The sequence below is a fragment of the Sesamum indicum genome, linkage group LG2 (genome assembly GCF_026168435.1).
Source record: "Sesamum indicum cultivar Baizhima isolate 11 linkage group LG2, ASM2616843v1, whole genome shotgun sequence".
NCBI classification, from domain to species: Eukaryota; Viridiplantae; Streptophyta; class Magnoliopsida; order Lamiales; family Pedaliaceae; genus Sesamum; species Sesamum indicum.
Genome location: NC_142658.1, coordinates 7,593,491 through 7,613,413, shown reverse-complemented (window position 1 = coordinate 7,613,413; position 19,923 = coordinate 7,593,491). Strand labels below are relative to the sequence as shown.

The 19,923-nt window shown below is 34.6% G+C and overlaps 1 long non-coding RNA gene and 1 pseudogene across 5 annotated transcripts; both read left to right on the top strand.

Annotated features, from left to right (window-relative positions):
* Positions 1-4,507: 4,507 nt before the first annotated feature.
* On the top strand, positions 4,508-16,098 carry LOC110011476 (pyruvate dehydrogenase E1 component subunit beta-1, mitochondrial-like; annotated as a pseudogene). Its single transcript, XR_016064089.1, has 14 exons — positions 4,508-5,140; positions 5,676-5,756; positions 5,863-5,889; positions 5,975-6,208; positions 6,939-7,064; positions 7,911-8,044; positions 8,175-8,247; positions 8,328-8,396; positions 12,986-13,070; positions 13,746-13,861; positions 14,589-14,670; positions 14,986-15,044; positions 15,757-15,890; positions 16,020-16,098. The product of XR_016064089.1 is annotated as a pyruvate dehydrogenase E1 component subunit beta-1, mitochondrial-like (transcript).
* Positions 8,958-19,594, top strand: LOC148789152 (uncharacterized). 4 transcript variants are annotated; one of them, XR_016064019.1, is made up of 13 exons: positions 8,958-9,529; positions 10,060-13,070; positions 13,629-13,861; positions 14,589-14,879; positions 15,757-15,890; positions 16,020-16,092; positions 16,173-16,242; positions 16,799-17,015; positions 17,149-17,374; positions 17,904-18,103; positions 18,803-18,924; positions 19,009-19,086; positions 19,393-19,594. It is a non-coding gene; the product is annotated as an uncharacterized LOC148789152 (long non-coding RNA). The 4 variants fall into 4 exon arrangements; XR_016064020.1 differs by having other exon boundaries at positions 15,998-16,092; positions 16,177-16,242; XR_016064018.1 differs by having other exon boundaries at positions 15,998-16,092.
* Positions 19,595-19,923: the final 329 nt, after the last annotated feature.

The window sequence follows — 19,923 nt, the reverse complement described above, 5'->3', positions numbered from 1 at the left end:
GTCATCCTTGACTTATTCAAATCAATCTTCACAACTTAACATAAAGATGTATTTCTTAGTAGAGTTATGGAACTCCCAAAGTCAAATGATTCTCATTGGAAGTCTAAATTTATAGATGGTCTCCCTCATCTTTTTGCAAAAAGGGTTAGAAATGTCCTAAGAAAAGGAGACCTGCACATTAATTATAATCAATATACTTATGGGAGGTTAATTGGAACCTGTATCCAGGAAGGATTAAATTTATGCAATGAAATTAGATTAGATAAATAAATTAAAAGACAAAATTTAACAGAGAAAAGCCAATTAGGACAATTTTGTGCTCAATTTCGGATGGAAATGAAACCATTCAATAAATCAAAAATCTCTAGGAATAGAACTTTGGGGTTTAAGGAAAAGAGGTACAAAAAGAGAAAATTTAGAAAAGAAATAAATAAAGAAAAAGACTTAGCTAGAAAAAATAAATGGAAGGCTAAAAATAATACCACAAATAAAATAAAAAGATGTTATATTTGTGGAGAAACAGATCATCTTGCAAATAGATGCAAAAACAAAAAAGTAGAAAGTTAAAAGAAGATAAAAAAAATATTAAAAAATATAATCAGTCTCTTACTAATAGACTTGAGAAGATTGAAATTAGCAAAGATAATGAAATAAGAGAAGAAAAAAGGAAGATTTTTTATCCACTTTGGAAATAGTCACTAGTAAAAAATGGAATGTTAAAATTGATTTTTTAATAAATAACAATTTCATAAAAATATTTACTGCTCTTATTGAAAGTGGAGCATATATTAACTTTATTAAAGAAGGTCTTATACCAACTAAGTATTTTGAAGAAACGACCCACTCTTTATCATCTGCCAATGGCCAAAAACTCAATATAAGCTTTAAAATTCCAAAAGCTTACATATGTAATAATAAAAAATATATTCCAACAAGTTTCCTGCTAATAAAAGATTTAACAAATGAAATTATTCTTGAAACACCTTTCCTTAAAAAGATTTTTCCGATAAAGAATATTAATGAAAAGGGTATAATAGGAACCTTTGATAATGAAACAATAAAACTTAGAATTATGTAAGAATGAAATTAATTCCCTAATTAAGAAAAAACTAATTAGGTCCTCAAAATCACCATGGTCATGTACTGCATTTTATGTTAACAAATATGCAGAAAAGGAAAGAGGAAAACCCAGGCTTGTGATAAATTATAAGCCTCTTAATAAAGTCTTAAAATGGATAAGATATCCGATAGGATCTGTTAGATAGATTACACAGGGCAATAATTTTCTCAAAATTTGACTTAAAATCAGGATATTGGCAAATTCAAATAAATGATTCAGATAGATACAAAACAACATTTACAGTCCCATTTGGATATTATGAATGGAATGTTATGCCATTTGGATTAAAAAATGCACCTTCAAAATTTCAAAATATTATGAATGATATTTTTAATCAATTCTCTAATTTTATCATCGTCTATATTGATGATATCTTAGTCTTCTCAAATAGTATCAAGGACCATTTTAAGCATTTAGAAATGTTTAAAAACTTAGTTATCCAAAATGGTTTGGTATTATCAAAATAAAAAATGAGTATTTTTCAGACAAAAGTTAGACTTCTTGGACATCATATTGAAAAGGGAGAAATTATACCCATTAATAGAAGTATTGAATTTGCAGATAAAATCCCTGATAAAATCATTGATAAAACTCAATTACAAAGATTTTTAGGCAATCTAAATTATATAGCCCCATACTATAAGAACCTTGCCCAAGATACAACAATATTATATGATAGGCTTAAGAAGAATCCATCATAATGGACTGATGAACATACAAAAGCAGTTAGATTAATTAAACAGAAGGTAAAATCATTACCATATCTAACTCTTGCTAATCCAAATTGGAAAAATATTATTGAAACAGATGCCTCTAATATTGAATTTGGAGGAATACTAAAACAAATTGATGAAAATATGCAAGAGTACTAGTTAGATTCCATTCGGGGAAATAAAAAGCAGCCCAAAAAAATTATACTACGGTTGCTAAAGAAATTCTTGCTATTGTAAATGTGTATTAAAATTTCAAGATGATTTACTTAATCAAGAATTCACCATTAGGACAGATTGTTCTGCTGCTAAATTTATGTTTTATAAAGATTTTAAACATGATGTTTCTAAAGAAATGTTTGCTAGATGGCAAGCACATCTTGCCCCATTTAATTTTTCTATTGAACATATTAAAGGAGAGACAAATAGTCTCCCTGATTTTCTATCGAGAGAATATATTGATGGAGATGAATCCAGATGAATTTGGAAATGAAATGTTTAGAGGGATGAATATTTCCTCGAAATTCCAAATGGTTGGATGGAAGAATTAGTCATAGGAGAAAGATTCTTTATGAATGGGGTCCATTGGCCTATTTACCAATGGAAATTTTGGGATGAACCAATTGAATATAAGACAAGATTAAAAAGAACTCAAAAAATAATCAAAAAGCGAATTGATAAAATCAAGAAAATAATTTCTGACATTCTCATACAATTTTCAGATGCAAATGTCACTGCAGAAAATCGTATTAAACAATTTTGGATAGCAAATTTGCTATACCATTAGCAAATTGCTAGCCTTTATGCTGGCTAATGAATTATCTTTATTTTTCAGGAATGCTCCCCCAAAGGGGAAGAGGAAGAAATTCCTCCTCTAATCAAAGAGGAGGTAGATTTCGAGCAGGTGATATTGTCAGACATGGAAATAGGACCTTAGTAAGGGAAAATATTTCCGGAATTAGAAAATTTAATAACATCCCTGAAAAAGAAAATGATCTCTTCAAACAGTTTCTTGAATTTAAAAAAAGGAACATAAAAAATTAACAACTAATGAATCATCAGCATCTTATGCAAAAATGGTGCAAGAAGATGAAGATGAATTAATTAATTACAAATTTAGTGAACACCACGAGGTAATTATTCTTCTTGAAAATGATGATTTGAGGTGGGAAAATGATCCATGGTATCTAATGAAAAGGTACCTTAATGTTGCATCTTTTTCAGCAGGGTCATATAAACCTATGGCACATTATGAATGTATTCTTAAGACAACTCAGAGTGTTGAAATTAATCATACATTTTCCAGCAATGGGAAGGAATTTAATTATTAAAAAGCAATAATTAAAAAGTTTATCACTGCTGTAGAGTGGGGAATTAACCCATTTAGGGGAAAAAGAATACTTTCACCCAGAATCAAAAAGTACAATAAAGTTTAATTACTGGGACTATGTTGAAGCATTTAATAAAGCTTTTCTTTATGAAAATTATAAAAGAAAACATACATGATTTTTAAAAATTTGCCCATTGGTTTTCCAACAAGAAATACCGAATTGGGTATTCCAATGGTGGATAAGTTTTGGTCCATTAATTTCTATTCTTCCTGAAATCTTCCAGGAATACTATACGGAATGGCTAAATTATTCGCCAAAAACAATCCAAGCAGAAAAATCGAGAAAATGGATTGAAGGAATGACTTCTCTTTATTTCTTTATGGAATTCTCTATCCCATGGATCTGGAAGTGGCTACCAGAAGTAGGAATTACCCTACAAAAAATCCCATGCATAAAAAGGAGGTTTTGAACAGGAGGTATTGTTCAAAATTTTGGAACAAGTTGATGCAAATTGATACCGAGACCAAGAAATACTATGGTCAAGAAATTATCAATGAGATGGAAGAAAAATTGCAAGAATATAAAGTTCTTGCAGAAAAAGAAGAGAATCAAGCACCCAATCCTTTTGAAAATATCTCCCAAAGAGTTCTGAATAAGAAAGGGGTAATCACAAAAAAATAAATAATTGAGGAATACCTCAAACAAATGCAAAATGATCTAAAAAAAAAACTTTTGGGAATTGCTTCTCCTATGGAGACTTCAAGCAAAACTGGAGAAAATAAATTTTCTTGTCTCGCTGGAGAATCTCAAAAAAGACCTCAAGCAATCGAAATCGGAATCAGAAGAAAGCAGCTTCTCCAAACTAATGAAGAAATAAGGTGACATCAGAGCAAGTCAACAGAATTGACCAAATGACACGTGTTAACAATGAAGTGACACTTGGCAGATGAAGGCCATGCAGACGTGAAAAAATGGTTTCAAGTCTGGACCATCTGGTTATTAATATAGCCCCTTCTCCCCTTTTTTCAGAGAGCCCTCGGAAGTCTTCATGTGTTGAAGCAGAGGCACTTGTACTTGTAATTCCTTAGTTATATAAAAAGTTTTATTTTGCATAAGAAGAGATACAAGCTACCTATGAGTTCTCTTATTTAACTTTCTGCATTTGTTACTTCATTCTTGCTTCTGTTTTGCTTAGCCTAATGCAAGGCTAAATTGAAAAAATAAAACTTAAACACTAAAAAAATACTTAAATATGAAATATATAATTGATACAAACAACACAATATATATATATATATATATATATATGTATGTATGAAGGTCATGTTTGTGCAGGCTTCAAGAATGCCACCTCGTCAAAATTGCAGCATTTGTTTTCCTTTTTTCTCTTGCTTTCTTGGAAGTAAAGGAAAGAGTATGGGCTCCCCAAGGAAAGGGAATTCCTCCTCCCTTACCAATTTGCTTCTGCTACATTTCTTTCCCTTCGTCTCTTTTTCTTGATTTCTTGCCATTGCTTAGACACAAAAAGGGTTCTTTATCCAAATGGAAAACGAAGGAATCAACCATTATGCCAATCATAGTGGTCACAATGGAAAGTCATCAATGAAATAATGTTCTGCTTCTTGTTTTCTTGGATTTCTCTGCACAAGAACCAGAGGAAGTGGAGGACCCAGATTCTTGAAGGTCTCATTTGTAAAAACCCTTCCCACCATCGAACCCTTTCACCTACATTTCTCCTTTCCCCCCTCTGATTACTTCTCAGTACAAGAAAAGCAGGCGCAAAAGAAGGGTTTTCTAAAAACCCCTCCAAAACAGAGAGGAAAAACCAACAGAAGGGTTAGGGTTTAGTACCACTGGCGGAGGGTTTATTACTCCAGTTGATGGAAGCGAAGATGTGTTTCTTTCACCAATCAGCACACCCAGGAAAAGCGGCATTGGAGGTGGATGCGACACAAAAATCCAACAAAGAAAGCCCACTGGTAAAAACCCTCAAAACTACTGATCGCTTCCCACCATCAAACCCCATCCATACCCACATGTTTCCACTTCTCGAATTTTTTATCTCTTTTATTTAGGGTTTCAAAAGCCTGAGCACTAGAGAGGAAAAGTCAAGAAAAAAGGAAAAGAAATTGACTGTTACAGGGAACTTGAGGGGGGAATTGTTGGTTGCTTGGTTTACTGTTACTGCTAATTTTTTTCTGATAATTACTTTGGTAGGATTGATTACCTTGAGAAGAACAAGATGGTATTTATCTGGTGGTTTGTAAAATTACTATAGAGCACGAGATTTATTTGTTTACTTCTTTTACTCCTCTCTGTGAGAGTATTAAAAAACTTGATCATTATGTATAAAAAGTTGGATAGCCAGTTTTTGTGCTACTGATAGTGCAAGTATTTATTGGAGGTGAATGTTCATTTAAGGTTATTCAAGTTTCTATGTGATTTGTCTCTAATCACAGAGACGTATAATACGTTAGTCATGGTGAATGATGTTTCTATCGTCCTTTGTTGCAGATGACAGTCCGTGATGCTTTAAATTCAGCACTTGACGAAGAAATGTCTGCTGATCCCAAAGTCTTTCTAATGGGTGAATAGGTGAAGTTTTTATTGGTTTGAATGAGAGAAAAAAGTTCTTTCTATGTTGTTGATTTGTACTTTTTGTTCTAATAAACTTTTTGACATGTTTTCTGTTGTTATTCAGGTTGGTGAGTACCGAGTTGCGTATAAGGTGAGTGTCAATTCAATTATCACCTCAGGTTTAAGGGAAAATATTGATCTTACATACTAGTTATTGATTTACACATGTTCATTAGATCTCCAGAGGGCTTTTGAAGAAATATGGCCCTGAGCGGGTTCGTGATACACCTATCACCGAGGTAGGATTTGGTCGTGTAATCATGAATTGTTTATTTGGATTGAGTGATAACCATTTAATGCTCAACCATATAACACTGTTCCAGGCTGGATTTACCAGTATTGGAGTTGGAGCAGCATATTTTGGTCTAAAGCCTGTAATAGAGTTTATGACCTTTAACTTCTCAATGCAGGTGAGCATTTCTTTGCTTCAAGTGATGTTTTGAAACTTGGAAATATTTACTTCCACTAATACCTTCCTTTTTTAAAATTTCATCTCCGCGGCTGCAATTTTTTGCTGCAAGTGGCAACCCTTTTTTTCCTGCTGTTATCCTGGACCTTGATACATTTAAGATTCTGTACTGCTGTTGCACTTCCTATTTCATGGCTATTCTTTCATAATACAGCAGCTCTGGGTTTGTGTTTTGTTTTAAAATGGTCAATGGCGATGTTATCTCAAGATACACAAGCGCAGCCATGGAAAGAACTTTACTGTGTTAATTGTTGGCAAACATTAATTTGGATATGTCCTTGCTGGAAAATTTGAGAAAAAAATTTCACTGGTTGCTGCATTCTTCTGAATATAGATGCCACAAATCACCTTTGGTTAGTCATTTTATCAATGAGAATAAGACTGAACAATTCAGTGTCAACCTCGCCATAAGTGTGAATGAATGTCGTACTTCGCTTTCTCATTTTCATATTTATGAAGTCAGAAGTTCTCGTAACTCAGCTTTTTCTTTTTTGTTTTTGTCTTAGGGGGTGGGGATTGAGGATAAAGGAGGTTATGGAGGATTTTATGGGTGCAATTTGAGCTTTTCCAATGCTCTGAACATGAAGAGTTTTATATGCATTCTTTAATACAGAAAAATAGAAACAAAAATGGTTACAATGTTTGGGAGGCAACTTACACGGTGATTGAAGGCCATTGATCACATTATTAATTCGGCTGCAAAATCAAATTACATGTCTGCCGGTCAGATATCAGTGCCTATTGTTTTCAGAGGCCCAAATGGTGCTGCTGCTGGCGTAGGTGCTCAACATTCGCAGGTATGAATTCAAACCAATTGGCTGGAAGTCCTAGAGATGTCTTTGTAATGTTTAAGCATGTGAATAGTGTTGTAGTTACATCTTTATCTTGTTATTGACCTAGAGCACTGCCATGCCACTTTGGTCTATACACTGTCCAGTGCTCCACATCCTAAACCAGAGGTAACTCTAGATAAAGTGACTATTTCTGCTGCTGGTTAAGGGAGAGAAAATATAGGACATCACTGACTATTTCATATCTAGCAACTAACATAGGACTAAATGGAAAACCATTGGAAAAAGATCCCTTTGATGGACTAAAATGCTTTATGTCATGCATCTAACCTGATAATTAAGAAATGTACAAGAAGGTGAGGGGGATGCTTCCTGTTCAATGAAGCTGACTTGAAGTAGCATGTTCCAAAAGAATACAAGAAAGAATCCTTCATATTTGGGGAGCACTAGAAGGTAGGATACATGAGTAATCGCACTTGTATTTACGAAGAAACTCTCAAATTGGGAAAAAAAAAAATTATTTGTCGTGCTTCTTACCATCAGGCTCTGGCCTATGATGTATGCCAGCCAAAAAGTTCTATTAATGGACCATTGTATGATCAAGTTTAACCACAACAGTATTCCAAAGCAACTAATTTTTATCTCCAATAGTGGAACATGTGTTACTGTTAGAAGGCCCTTCGTATTGATAGGGAAAGTTGGTCACTGTTTTGAGTTATACAATGACCTAATAAATCAATATTTACCTAGTCAGTCATTCCCTGCTTGGAGAAGAATTTGATTGACATACACATAGTCATTGCAACATTTGGACATTTCTTGCCTTGTAAACCGAGTTTGTGTCATTTGCAGTGCTTTGCAGCATGGTATGGTTCATGTCCAGGATTAAAGGTATTGGTTCTATATTCTTCAGAAGATGCACGAGGCATGCTGAAAGCTGCTATAAGGGATCCAGATCCTGTCGTGTTCCTTGAAAATGAATTGTTGTAAGTTGTATGATAGTGATGATTTTCACCAGGCCTACTTATGAATGTAGCTTGGCATCTGTACATAATTTTGTATCAATCTTAACTTGTGTAAAATTTTTTCCTTGGGGGATTAACTTTTCTTGTATAGATATGGAGATTCATTTCCTGTCTCGGCTGAGGCCCTTGATTCCAGTTTCTGTCTTCCTATTGGGAAAGCTAAGGTATAACTTCAAGAGGGTATTATTCTGTATCTTTCAACTTACATATTAATTGTTTCTCATCAATCAAAGCTTTTTGACAGATAGAACGTGAAGGAAATATGTAACAGTCAATCACTGCTTTCTCGAAGATGGTTGGCTATGCTCTAAAGGTCTGTCATTTATTTGTGAATAAATTAAAAATTACTCTTAAGACATGATTTACAAGCATGATTTTGCTCTTTATTAAACCCCTGGATAGTTTTAGACTACGACCTCTGAAGATAAATTGCCTTGCAAAGAAGCAAGACAAATCACCTGCCTGGCAGTGATGGTTATGGTGTCCAAGTAATTCTTATGAGTGTTTAGTTGAGTTGTATTTTTCAGAATTTAAAGAAGTGTGCACTCAGAAAACTGAGATTCATAACCTTCAATATACACTCCTTATTTATCTGCATCTTTGGGGCATGTACATTTTTTGGAGTTTCAATATGAAATTCACTTATTAACTCTGAATTTTATTTATTTTTAATATCTCTCAAATTAGCGTGACAACCTTTTGAATAGTACACAAATGTATTGGGTGGATTTTGTTTGATGATTAATGTAGAAAGATTCATTAATGATGATGGCATCACTTTTGGACTCGTAATGACAACATATGTATTTGGAATTTGTTTACGTCCAAACGGCAGCCAAATTATGTATCGTTTCTTGACACCGCTTGCAGGACTTTGAGGTTGATGAATTCTCAAACGAATACCTGGCTTTGCACTCAATGCCATCAACAACAAAAAAGCCATCTTTGCTGGAGGAGCATTTTGAAGCTGTTGAAGAAGAGGATGAAAAGGCTATTGGTGGTTCTGATGCATCATCAGCGAGTGAATTGTCAGAAGATGAGCATGAAAACACAAAGGCCAAATCCAAGAAGAAAGTACAAGCTCCTAGGGAGGCACATGTTTTCATTTGGACAGCAGGAACAAAATTTCGTTCTTTGTGCATGCAGAAGTCATCACATAAAAACAAATTCAGAATGCACATTTACCTAATCCAGTCTTCAATACCATGTCATATCTGCAGATTTTACGAAGTGAAGGATAAAGGCAAAAGAAGGGTTTTCTAAAAACCCCCTCAAAAACAGAGAGGAAAAACCAACAGAGGGGTTAGGGTTTAGTACCACTGGCGGAGGGTTTATTACTCCGGTTGATGGAAGCGAAGATGTGTTTCTTTCACCAATCAGCACACCCAGGAGAAGCGGCGTTGGGGGTGGATGTGACACAAAAATCCAAGAAAGAAAACCCCACTGGTAAAAAAACTCTCAAAACTACTGTTCGCTTCCCACCATCAAACCCCATCCATATACCTACATGTTTCCACTTCTCAATTTTTTTATTTCTTTTATTTAGGGTTTGAAAAGCTAGAGCAGTAGAGAGGAAAGGGCAAGAAAAAAGGAAAAGAAATTGACTGTTACAGGGAACTTGAGGGGGGAATTGTTGGTTGCTTGGTTTACTGTTACTGCTAATTTTTTTTTTGATAATTACTTTGGTAGGATTGATTACCTTGAGAAGAACAAGATGGTATTTGATACACCTCTAAATGCTAGATGATTTAGTTATTGATCAAAATCGATAAACTTATTATAAGCACTCTCTCCGTTGTACGCTGCACTTTAACTTGAACAAAGTTTATAACGTAGTAAAGATTATGTGTATATACACTTATGTATATATTTATGTAATTTCAACTGCCTTATGACTCATACTTAAATATCGGAACTCATATCATTCTTCCTATCAAGTGTTGAGAATTCAATTTCATTTATCTTTCATCTTGCAGATGAAGAGGAAGCTGGCGAAAGTTAATCGGGCTCTGGGGAGCCCGACTTCTTGAGGAGGAGGAAGAGCTGAGAATAAGGGAGCTGATGATGCTGATGCTCAGAAACATCAGATGCTAAGAAAACATCAAAGAAAAAGAAAGGTCTCACGAGTGAAGTTCTCAACAATGAGAGGTTTACAGCTATGTTTGAAAATAAGGTATTTCATAGAGGTTCTGTTTATGCAAAAAACTTGTTCTTCTTGATTGCTGCTGATAGTTATGATCAACCAAGTAGTACCTTGTTCCCAGGGATTTGTGAAATAGTTGGAACTTTAATAACCTCTGGACAGTAAGTAATATAGAGACACTTGAAAATGCACAAGAAATGATAATCATTATACATATCTTTAGTGCAAAGAATCACTTTTGGGAGCAATGAGATACAGATATATCGGCTGGTCACGGGCTTGAGTATTAACCGCCTTTATCCTCTGAAATTTAGGCTACATCATTGGGATATCTCTCAAATTAGCGTGACAACCTTTAACAAGAGATTGAATTCATTGTGACAATAGTCTTAGATTAGTCAGGGAATTAATTTGTTGGAATGTGGATGTGTGGACACTGAAAATTATTATTTGGGGGTTGACAATTTTTAATGAACACTGAAACTTGTGAAGGAAGTTAGTGTCTTGAGAAAAATATGCGAATTATCCTGTAGTAGCACTTGAATTTTCTGATTGTTGTCTTGTCTTATCCCTTAGATTAATAGGAATTTTTGGTATAAGTCGAGATAAGTAGGTGAAACTAGCACTAGTGGCATATTAAAAAAAAAATTGTGTGAAGTATGTTCCATTGACCGCATCAAATAAGCAATGTTCAAGAATCAGCACAAAAGCCTTTGTGTGAGCTTTTGGGCCAAAGCACTTTCATCTAAATAGTGCTCCTACATTTCTTTTGATTGAGGGCATCAAACTTAGTGTGTCCATTCTAGAACTTGCTTGTGTAATACATTTTGAGTTCACATTCTCGTAAGATTGGTGCATGAAAGTGATAAGGGCACTTAGGAATACCCCATTGACCACAAAAGAGCCTACTTTGAATTCACCCATAGCAAAACTCATTTGAGCCTTGGCTTTTCCTTTGTTGGTTATACCGCCTTATAAGCTTAATCATCCCCTTCTTGATTATCTCCTGAAATGATTTTGAACCCATTCAAGGGGGTGGTGTTGGCTTGGTTGTTTGTTAATTGACATGAAAATGAGTGAATGAAATGAGGTTGCATACAGGCGATGCATTGCCAGTCCCAAAGAAAAGAAAAAAAGAAATGGGACGAGGAAATGAAAAAGGAGAAACAAAAGATTGAGAAAAAAAGAAGAAGAAAAAGAAGAAAAAAAGAAAGGAAAAAAAAGATTGAGAAAAAAAAGAGAAACAAAAGAAAAAAAGAAATTGGACGAGGAAATGAAAAGCAAATGATGAAACAGAAAGAATAAAGAGAAGAAAAAGAAGAAAACAAGAAAGGAAAGAAGAAAAGATTCAGAAAAAAAAGAGAGAAACAGAAATAGCAAAAGGAAAAATTGGAGGTGTTTGATGGTTCAAATCGTTTGAATCGAGTTAAACGGCAGTGAGGGTTGGAAGGATAAGCAACTAGGTCGACATCACTCTTTTGAGTTCATAAGCCACAATTCAGCCTATCTTTTGCCACACCTTGTCCTAAACCCCATTACAACCCATGGAAAGACCCTTTGATTCATGTATTAATTTTCATTTTGTTGGTGGAGGAGATTTGATTCACAAGCAAGCCTATGGTAATGACATTCTATGTATTGATTTGAGTGGAACCCAAATTCTTAAACACTTTATGAGTGATTAGAGTGATACCCTTGTGAGAGTGCTGAGACTTGTTTCATTTTATTTTGATGAAGTCAATGGGATACTTGTGTGCTGAATGTTGTGCTGCAAGTGCTTGTGTCAATATTGCTGGCTCTTCTTATACTATTAAGTCATATTAGTGTAGGGGATATACTTGAATGACATGAAAGAAAATTTGAGGATTGCTACTTGGATAATTCGTGTAATTGGATTGAGACATGCTTGAGGACAGTCATGGTTCCGGTGTGGGGGAATCTGATAAGATATATTTTAAAACTCTTATGCATGCTTATTTCGAGTGATTAAGAAAGAATTTATTGCATACTTTAATGATGTTAAGTTACCCCATTTTCCTGGAGGATGGGAGTGGAAGTGGGAGTGGGAGTGTAAGGTAGGTTATAGTTTTTTACACGTTACAGTTGGAAGTTATAGCAGTGAGATTTAACTCTTGTGTTATTGTTATTGTGGTGAGTGGATTTTTGTGTGAAGTTCAGAGCTAGCATGCCTTAAAATTAATGTTGTGTGTCGTCTTTTGCCTCTTTATTTTTGTTCTTAATAATTATTTCACCAATGGGATCAAGAGAAGCCTTTAGGTATCAAATACTACTTTACACTTCTTTTCTTTTATTGTTCATATCTTCTCTTTTCAGTTTCGTTTTATTTAAAAATTTGTTTAATTATAGTCTATGGTTTTAGTTTAGAATATGCTAACTAATATTTTTATTATAATTAGTAAAGATATTAATTTCATATACATTTACATGCTTACAATATGTAAGTTATTTTATTTATTTCATATTAATGAATCAATGAGATGAAAATGAAGTATAAATGCATGAGGATAGAAATCGAATGTTCAGTCCTGATCTTGAGTTAAAACTTCATTCTGTATTGCTTGTGATGAAGTTTCACTGATCTGCAGTTGGTTCCTTCTATGGATCCTATGCATAGTTGGTAGATTCTGAAACAAAGAGAGCTTGTGAACATGAGCAGGGAATATTTTCATGTGTCACTTGTGGGTTTTTTTGTTTTGCTTGTGTTGCTATTGAAGCAGCTGCTCATTATCTATTGTTAGCCAGTTGCTAAGAATTGGGGTGCTGGTGATGATGACTACAATCACATCAGGCATCCAAAGTCTCCCAACAGAAACCTTGGTTCAGGTATTTTCTCCTTCTTTTTCATGGTCTATTGAAAATTTATCATTTTATAGGCATTACTTTTCTCGTAACATATTGGCTACTAATTCAAAGTTCATATTTCAATGAAAATTTGTGTGGGCAAATGCAGTAGTGCTAAAACAATAGCGTAAGGATCAGGTTTACTCATGTAACGAGCATTAACTACTCTTCTACTTGTCATATTCTATGCCTGATGTATGTCATATGCGTCCATATGCTGAAAATGATGTGTTGGCTATGCGACCATTTACCATCCCATGAGACTTCACAGCTCCAAAGTTTGTGGTGTGAATAATTAAATGACTCATGTTTTGCATAAAATATGAGATTAGTTAGAAATGGAAAGGGCAAGAAAGTATAATTATACTTTCTCTTTGCAGAATATTAGTATTAGGTACGCCTAGTTTGCTTATGGTGATTTTATGGTACAACATTCAATTTTGAATGCATGAGAATTCTAGTGTTCTTATTGTTAAATCCATTTATGTTGAAAATATGGCTACGACTTGTGATTTGAACTTTCATGTGATCATTTGCAAGGCTGGTAAGAAAGAAACATGTAATATACGTGGTTCAGATTCGATCTCTGTGGCAAAGCATGTGTGTTGGGTCAAGACCCGATATGATTCTTCATCTGATTCAAGCACTGAGCCAAAGAAAGTCAGAGGTATCATGCAGTTGCTGTAGGCCAAGCCCATGTTGCACTATCTCTGACTGCTGTGAGTGTTGAGACTGTAGCTTCTCCTGTGGTCCATGTGATCATGGCAGCAGTGGTAAGACAAAATGGAAGTTTCTGTAAGTGTTCGACAATTAAGTTACAAAATGATTGAAATAAAAAGCATGACATGGAAAATGCCAACATCTAGAGGCCATAGGTGATCCTACTGCAAAAATTAACTCTACTGGATTGTAAGCTGAGAAGGAAATGGAAAAATCTAAGATGTAAAATCCGCTATTACTTGGAATTTGAAACTTGGAATTATTTACTTCCACTAATACCTTCCTTTTTTAAAATTTCATCTCCGCGGCTGCAATTTTTTGCTGCAAGTGGCAACCCTTTGATACATTTAAGATTCTGGACCTTGATACATTTAAGATTCTGTACTGCTGTTGCACTTCCTATTTCATGGCTATTCTTTCATAATACAGCAGCTCTGGGTTTGTGTTTTGTTTTAAAATGGTCAATGGCGATGTTATCTCAAGATACACAAGCTCAGCCATGGAAAGAACTTTACTGTGTTAATTGTTGGCAAACATTAATTTGGATATGTCCTTGCTGGAAAATTTGAGAAAAAAATTTCACTGGTTGCTGCATTCTTCTGAATATAGATGCCACAAATCACCTTTGGTTAGTCATTTTATAATGAGAATAAGACTGAACAATTCAGTGTCAACCTCGCCATATGTGTGAATGAATGTCGTACTTCGCTTTCTCATTTTCATATTTATGAAGTCAGAAGTTCTCGTAACTCAGCTTTTTCTTTTTTGTTTTTGTCTTAGGGGGTGGGGATTGAGGATAAAGGAGGTTATGGAGGATTTTATGGGTGCAATTTGAGCTTTTCCAATGCTCTGAACATGAAGAGTTTTATATGCATTCTTTAATACAGAAAAATAGAAACAAAAATGGTTACAATGTCTGGGAGGCAACTTACACGGTGATTGAAGGCCATTGATCACATTATTAATTCGGCTGCAAAATCAAATTACATGTCTGTCGGTTAGATATCAGTGCCTATTGTTTTCAGAGGCCCAAATAGTGCTGCTGCTGGCGTAGGTGCTCAACATTCGCAGGTATGAATTCAAACCAATTGGCTGGAAGTCCTAGTTGAGATGTCTTTGTAATGTTTAAGCATGTGAGTAGTGTTGTAGTTACATCTTTATCTTGTTATTGACCTAGAGCACTGCCATGCCACTTTGGTCTATACACTGTACAGTGCTCCACATCCTAAACCAGAGGTAACTCTAGATGAAGTGACTTTCTGCTGCTGGTTAAGGGAGAGAGAATATAGGACATCACTGACTATTTCATATCTAGCAACTAACATAGGACTAAATGGAAAACCATTGGAAAAAGATCCCTTTGATGGACTAAAATGCTTTATGTCATGCATCTAACCTGATAATTAAGAAATGTTCAAGAAGGTGAGGGGGATGCTTCCTGTTCAATGAAGCTGACTTGAAGTAGCATGTTCCAAAAGAATACAAGAAAGAATCCTTCATATTTGGGGAGCACTAGAAGGTAGGATACATGAGTAATCACACTTGTATTTACGAAGAAACTCTCAAATTGGGAAAAAAAACAATTATTTGCCGTGCTTCTTACCATCAGGCTCTGGCCTATGATGTATGCCATCCAAAAAGTTCTATTAATGGACCATTGTATGATCAAGTTTAACCACAACAGTATTCCAAAGCAACTAATTTTTATCTCCAATAGCGGAACATGTGTTACTGTTAGAAGGCCCTTCGTATTGATAGGGAAAGTTGGTCACTGTTTTGAGTTATACAATGACCTAATAAATCAATATTTACTTAGACTAAAGAATTAGCTGTTTAATACCCATCTTCAGTCATTCCCTGCTTGGAGAAGAATTTGATTGACATACACATAGTCATTGCAACATTTGGACATTTCTTGCCTTGTAAACCGAGTTTGTGTCATTTGCAGTGCTTTGCAGCATGGTATGGTTCATGTCCAGGATTAAAGGTATTGGTTCCATATTCTTCAGAAGATGCACGAGGCCTGCTGAAAGCTGCTATAAGGGATCCAGATCCTGTCGTGTTCCTTGAAAATGAATTGCTGTAAGTTGTATGACAGTGATGATTTTCACCAGGCCTACTTATGAATGTAGCTTGGCATCTGTACATAATTTTGTATCAATCTTAACTTGTGTAATTTTTTTCCTTAGGGGATTAACTTTTCTTGTATAGATATGGAGAATCATTTCCTGTCTCGGCTGAGGCTCTTGATTCCAGTTTCTGTCTTCCTATTGGGAAAGCTAAGGTATAACTTCAAGAGGGTATTATTCTGTATCTTTCAACTTACATATTAATTGTTTCTCATCAATGAAAGCTTTTTGACAGATAGAACGTGAAGGAAATGATGTAACAGTCAATCACTGCTTTCTCGAAGATGGTTGGCTATGCTCTAAAGGTCTGTCATTTATTTGTGAATAAATTAAAAATTACTCTTAAGACATGATTTACAAGCATGATTTTGCTCTTTATTAAACCCCTGGATAGTTTTAGACTACAACCTCTGAAGATACATTGCCTTGCAAAGAAGCAAGAGAAATCACCTGCCTGGCAGCGATGGTTATGGTGTCCAAGTAATTCTTATGCGTGTTTAGTTGAGTTGTATGTTTCAGAATTTAAAGAAGTGTGTACTCAGAAAACTGACATTCATAACCTTCAATATACACTCCTTATTTATCTGCATCTTTGGGGCATGTACATTTTTTGGAGTTTCAATATGAAATTCACTTATTAACTCTGAATTTTATTTATTATTAATATCTCTCAAATTAGCGTGACAACCTTTTGAATAGTACACAAATGTATTGGGTGGATTTTGTTTGATGATTAATGTAGAAAGATTCATTAATGATGATGGCATCACTTTTGGACTCGTACTAACAACATATGTATTGGAATTTGTTTACGTCCAAACAGCAGCCAAATTATGTATCGTTTCTTGACACCGCTTGCAGGACTTTGAGGTTGATGAATTCTCAAACGAATACCTGAGTTTGCACCCAATGCCATCAACAACAAAAAAGCCATCTTTGCTGGAGGAGCATTTTGAAGCTGTTGAAGAAGAGGATGAAAAGGCTATTGGTGGTTCTGATGCATCATCAGCGAGTGAATTGTCAGACGATGAGCATGAAACACAAAGGCCAAATCCAAGAAGAAAGTACAAGCTCCTAGGTGAGGCACATGTTTTCATTTGGACAGCAGGAACAAAATTTCGTTCTTTGTGCATGCAGACGTCATCACATAAAAACAAATTCAGAATGCACATTTACCTAATCCAGTCTTCAATACCATGTCATATCTGCAGATTTTACGAAGTGAAGGATAAAGGCAAAAGAAGGGTTTTCTAAAAACCCCCTCAAAAACAGAGAGGAAAAACCAACAGAGGGGTTAGGGTTTAGTACCACTGGCGGAGGGTTTATTACTCCGGTTGATGGAAGCGAAGATGTGTTTCTTTCACCAATCAGCACACCCAGGAGAAGCGGCGTTGGGGGTGGATGTGACACAAAAATCCAAGAAAGAAAACCCCACTGGTAAAAAAACTCTCAAAACTACTGTTCGCTTCCCACCATCAAACCCCATCCATATACCTACATGTTTCCACTTCTCAATTTTTTTATTTCTTTTATTTAGGGTTTGAAAAGCTAGAGCAGTAGAGAGGAAAGGGCAAGAAAAAAGGAAAAGAAATTGACTGTTACAGGGAACTTGAGGGGGGAATTGTTGGTTGCTTGGTTAGCTGTTACTGCTAATTTTTTTTTGATAATTACTTTGGTAGGATTGATTACCTTGAGAAGAACAAGATGGTATTTGATACACCTCTAAATGCTAGATGATTTAGTTATTGATCAAAATCGATAAACTTACTATAAGCACTCTTTCCATTGTACGCTGCACTTTAACTTGAACAAAGTTTATGACGTAGTAAAGATTATGTGTATATACATATATGTATATATTTATGTAATTTCAACTGCCTTATGACTCATACTTAAATATTGGAACACATATCATTCTTCCTATCAAGTGTTGAGAATTCAATTTCATTTATCTTTCATCTTGCAGATGAAGAGGAAGCTGGCAAAAGTTATTCGGGCTCTGGGAGCCCGACTTCTTGAGGAGGAGGAAGAGCTGAATGAGAATAAGGGAGCTGATGATGCTGATGTTCAGAAACATCAGATGCTAAGAAAACATCAAAGAAAAAGAAAGGTCTCATGAGTGAAGTTCTCAAAGATGAGAGGTTTACAGCTATGTTTGAAAATAAGGTATTTCATAGAGGTTCTGTTTATGCAAAAAACTTGCTTTTCTTGATTGCTGTTGTTAGTTATGATCAACCATGTAGTACCTTGTTCCCAGGGATTTGTGAAATAGTTGGAACTTTAATAACCCCTGGACAGTAGGTAATATAGAGACACTTGAACTTTCATGTTATTGGCAGAAGAAAGAAAAAAAGAGAAGGAATGCTGGGGTTTTGGTGCTTTAACCCTTGTTTCTTCTCTCTTAACCAACCTTCTCTTTCTTCATGGTTGGAGACAGGGGCACGGGTGGAAATAATATTGCTGATTTAAGTGTAATAAACAACAATTGACTGACAGAAGCAGAATAAGTTGGTTTACATATACCATGTGATATAATTTCATGTATCCTTGAGAAAATCTTTTTTCTTGCATTGCTTGTGCACCATAATAAACTGCTCATAATTAATGTTTCTGCTAGATTTCTCTTTGCTTCTAGTATAATTACTGCGCTTAAGAATGAAAGAGAAGTGTTAAACAGTGCCTTCAATAGTTTTTGCATATGATATGATTTGTGTGCAGCAACTCTCCACAATTGTTATGTTTGAATACTTTCTGCCATTTTGTTATTTTTTAGACTTTGTTGCTTGAAAATTACGTTTATGAAACTTTGCCAAGTTAGCTGATCAAAAGTTGATGCATATACTGGTGTTCCATTCTCTATCACAGGGAATTAAAACAACTGCTGAACTGAGGAGGGAACAAAATCTAACAGTGCCTGTCAAACTTCACACAGTGAGAACGTGTTATAGCTCTTTTTCATTCCTAGTCCAACCTTAAGAAAGAAAAAGGTAGATTCTTGTCATTATCTATTGTGTTTTGTTTTGTGTTGCTATTGAAGCAGCTGCTCATTATCTATTGTTAGCCACTTGCAGCATATTTAATTATTGGGGTGCTGGTGATGATGGCCACAATCAGAGATGCAAAGTCTCCCAACAGAAACCTTGGTTAAGGTATTTTCTCCTTCATGGTCTATTGAAAATTAATCATTTTATAGGCATTCCCTTTCTCGTAACATATTGGCTACTTTTTCTAAACTAATTCAAAGTTCATATTTCTATGAAAATTTGCTTGGGCATATGCAGTAGGGCTAAAACAATAGTGGAAGTTTGTGTGGTGTGAGTAATTAAATGAAACAGGACTATTATAGCTCTTTTTCATTCGTACTCCAACCTCAAGAAAGAAACAGGACTAATAAACAAATTGATTTTTCATTTATTTGTGTTCATTTCTAACCATTCGTTTCTTTTTGCGCACAGCCTATTGACAAGAAGCCAACGAAGTTCAATCCATTGGTCACAATACTTAAATTTATGTGATGCGCTTTTCATTGATAATTCTTTTATTGGTGATTTTATAATGTTTATTCTTTAATATGCTTTTTATTTGTGTGAACATTAAATGAAACACATATTGCTTCAACTTCTAACTTAACTCAATCACTTAAGTTTCCTATCTTAATTTTTTTGAAAAATATATATATATATATATATATTTTGTTTATTTTCTAAGTTACTTCTAGTTCAATGTTTATTTTATTCTTTTTATTTACCTTATTTGAATGTTGGTGATATTAATTATTTATAGGTTTTTTATTAGTTTTCATATTCAATATATAGGTTATAAAACTTATCATTATTTTAACTAATAACAATTTTTTATTATAGGGGCAATTAGTTATGAGGTTACGAAGGATTAAATTTTAATTTGTATTTATAATTAAATTTTTATTATCAAAAGGTAGTGGATTTTTTATATAATTTGTACAAATATAAGTTTATAAATTCAAA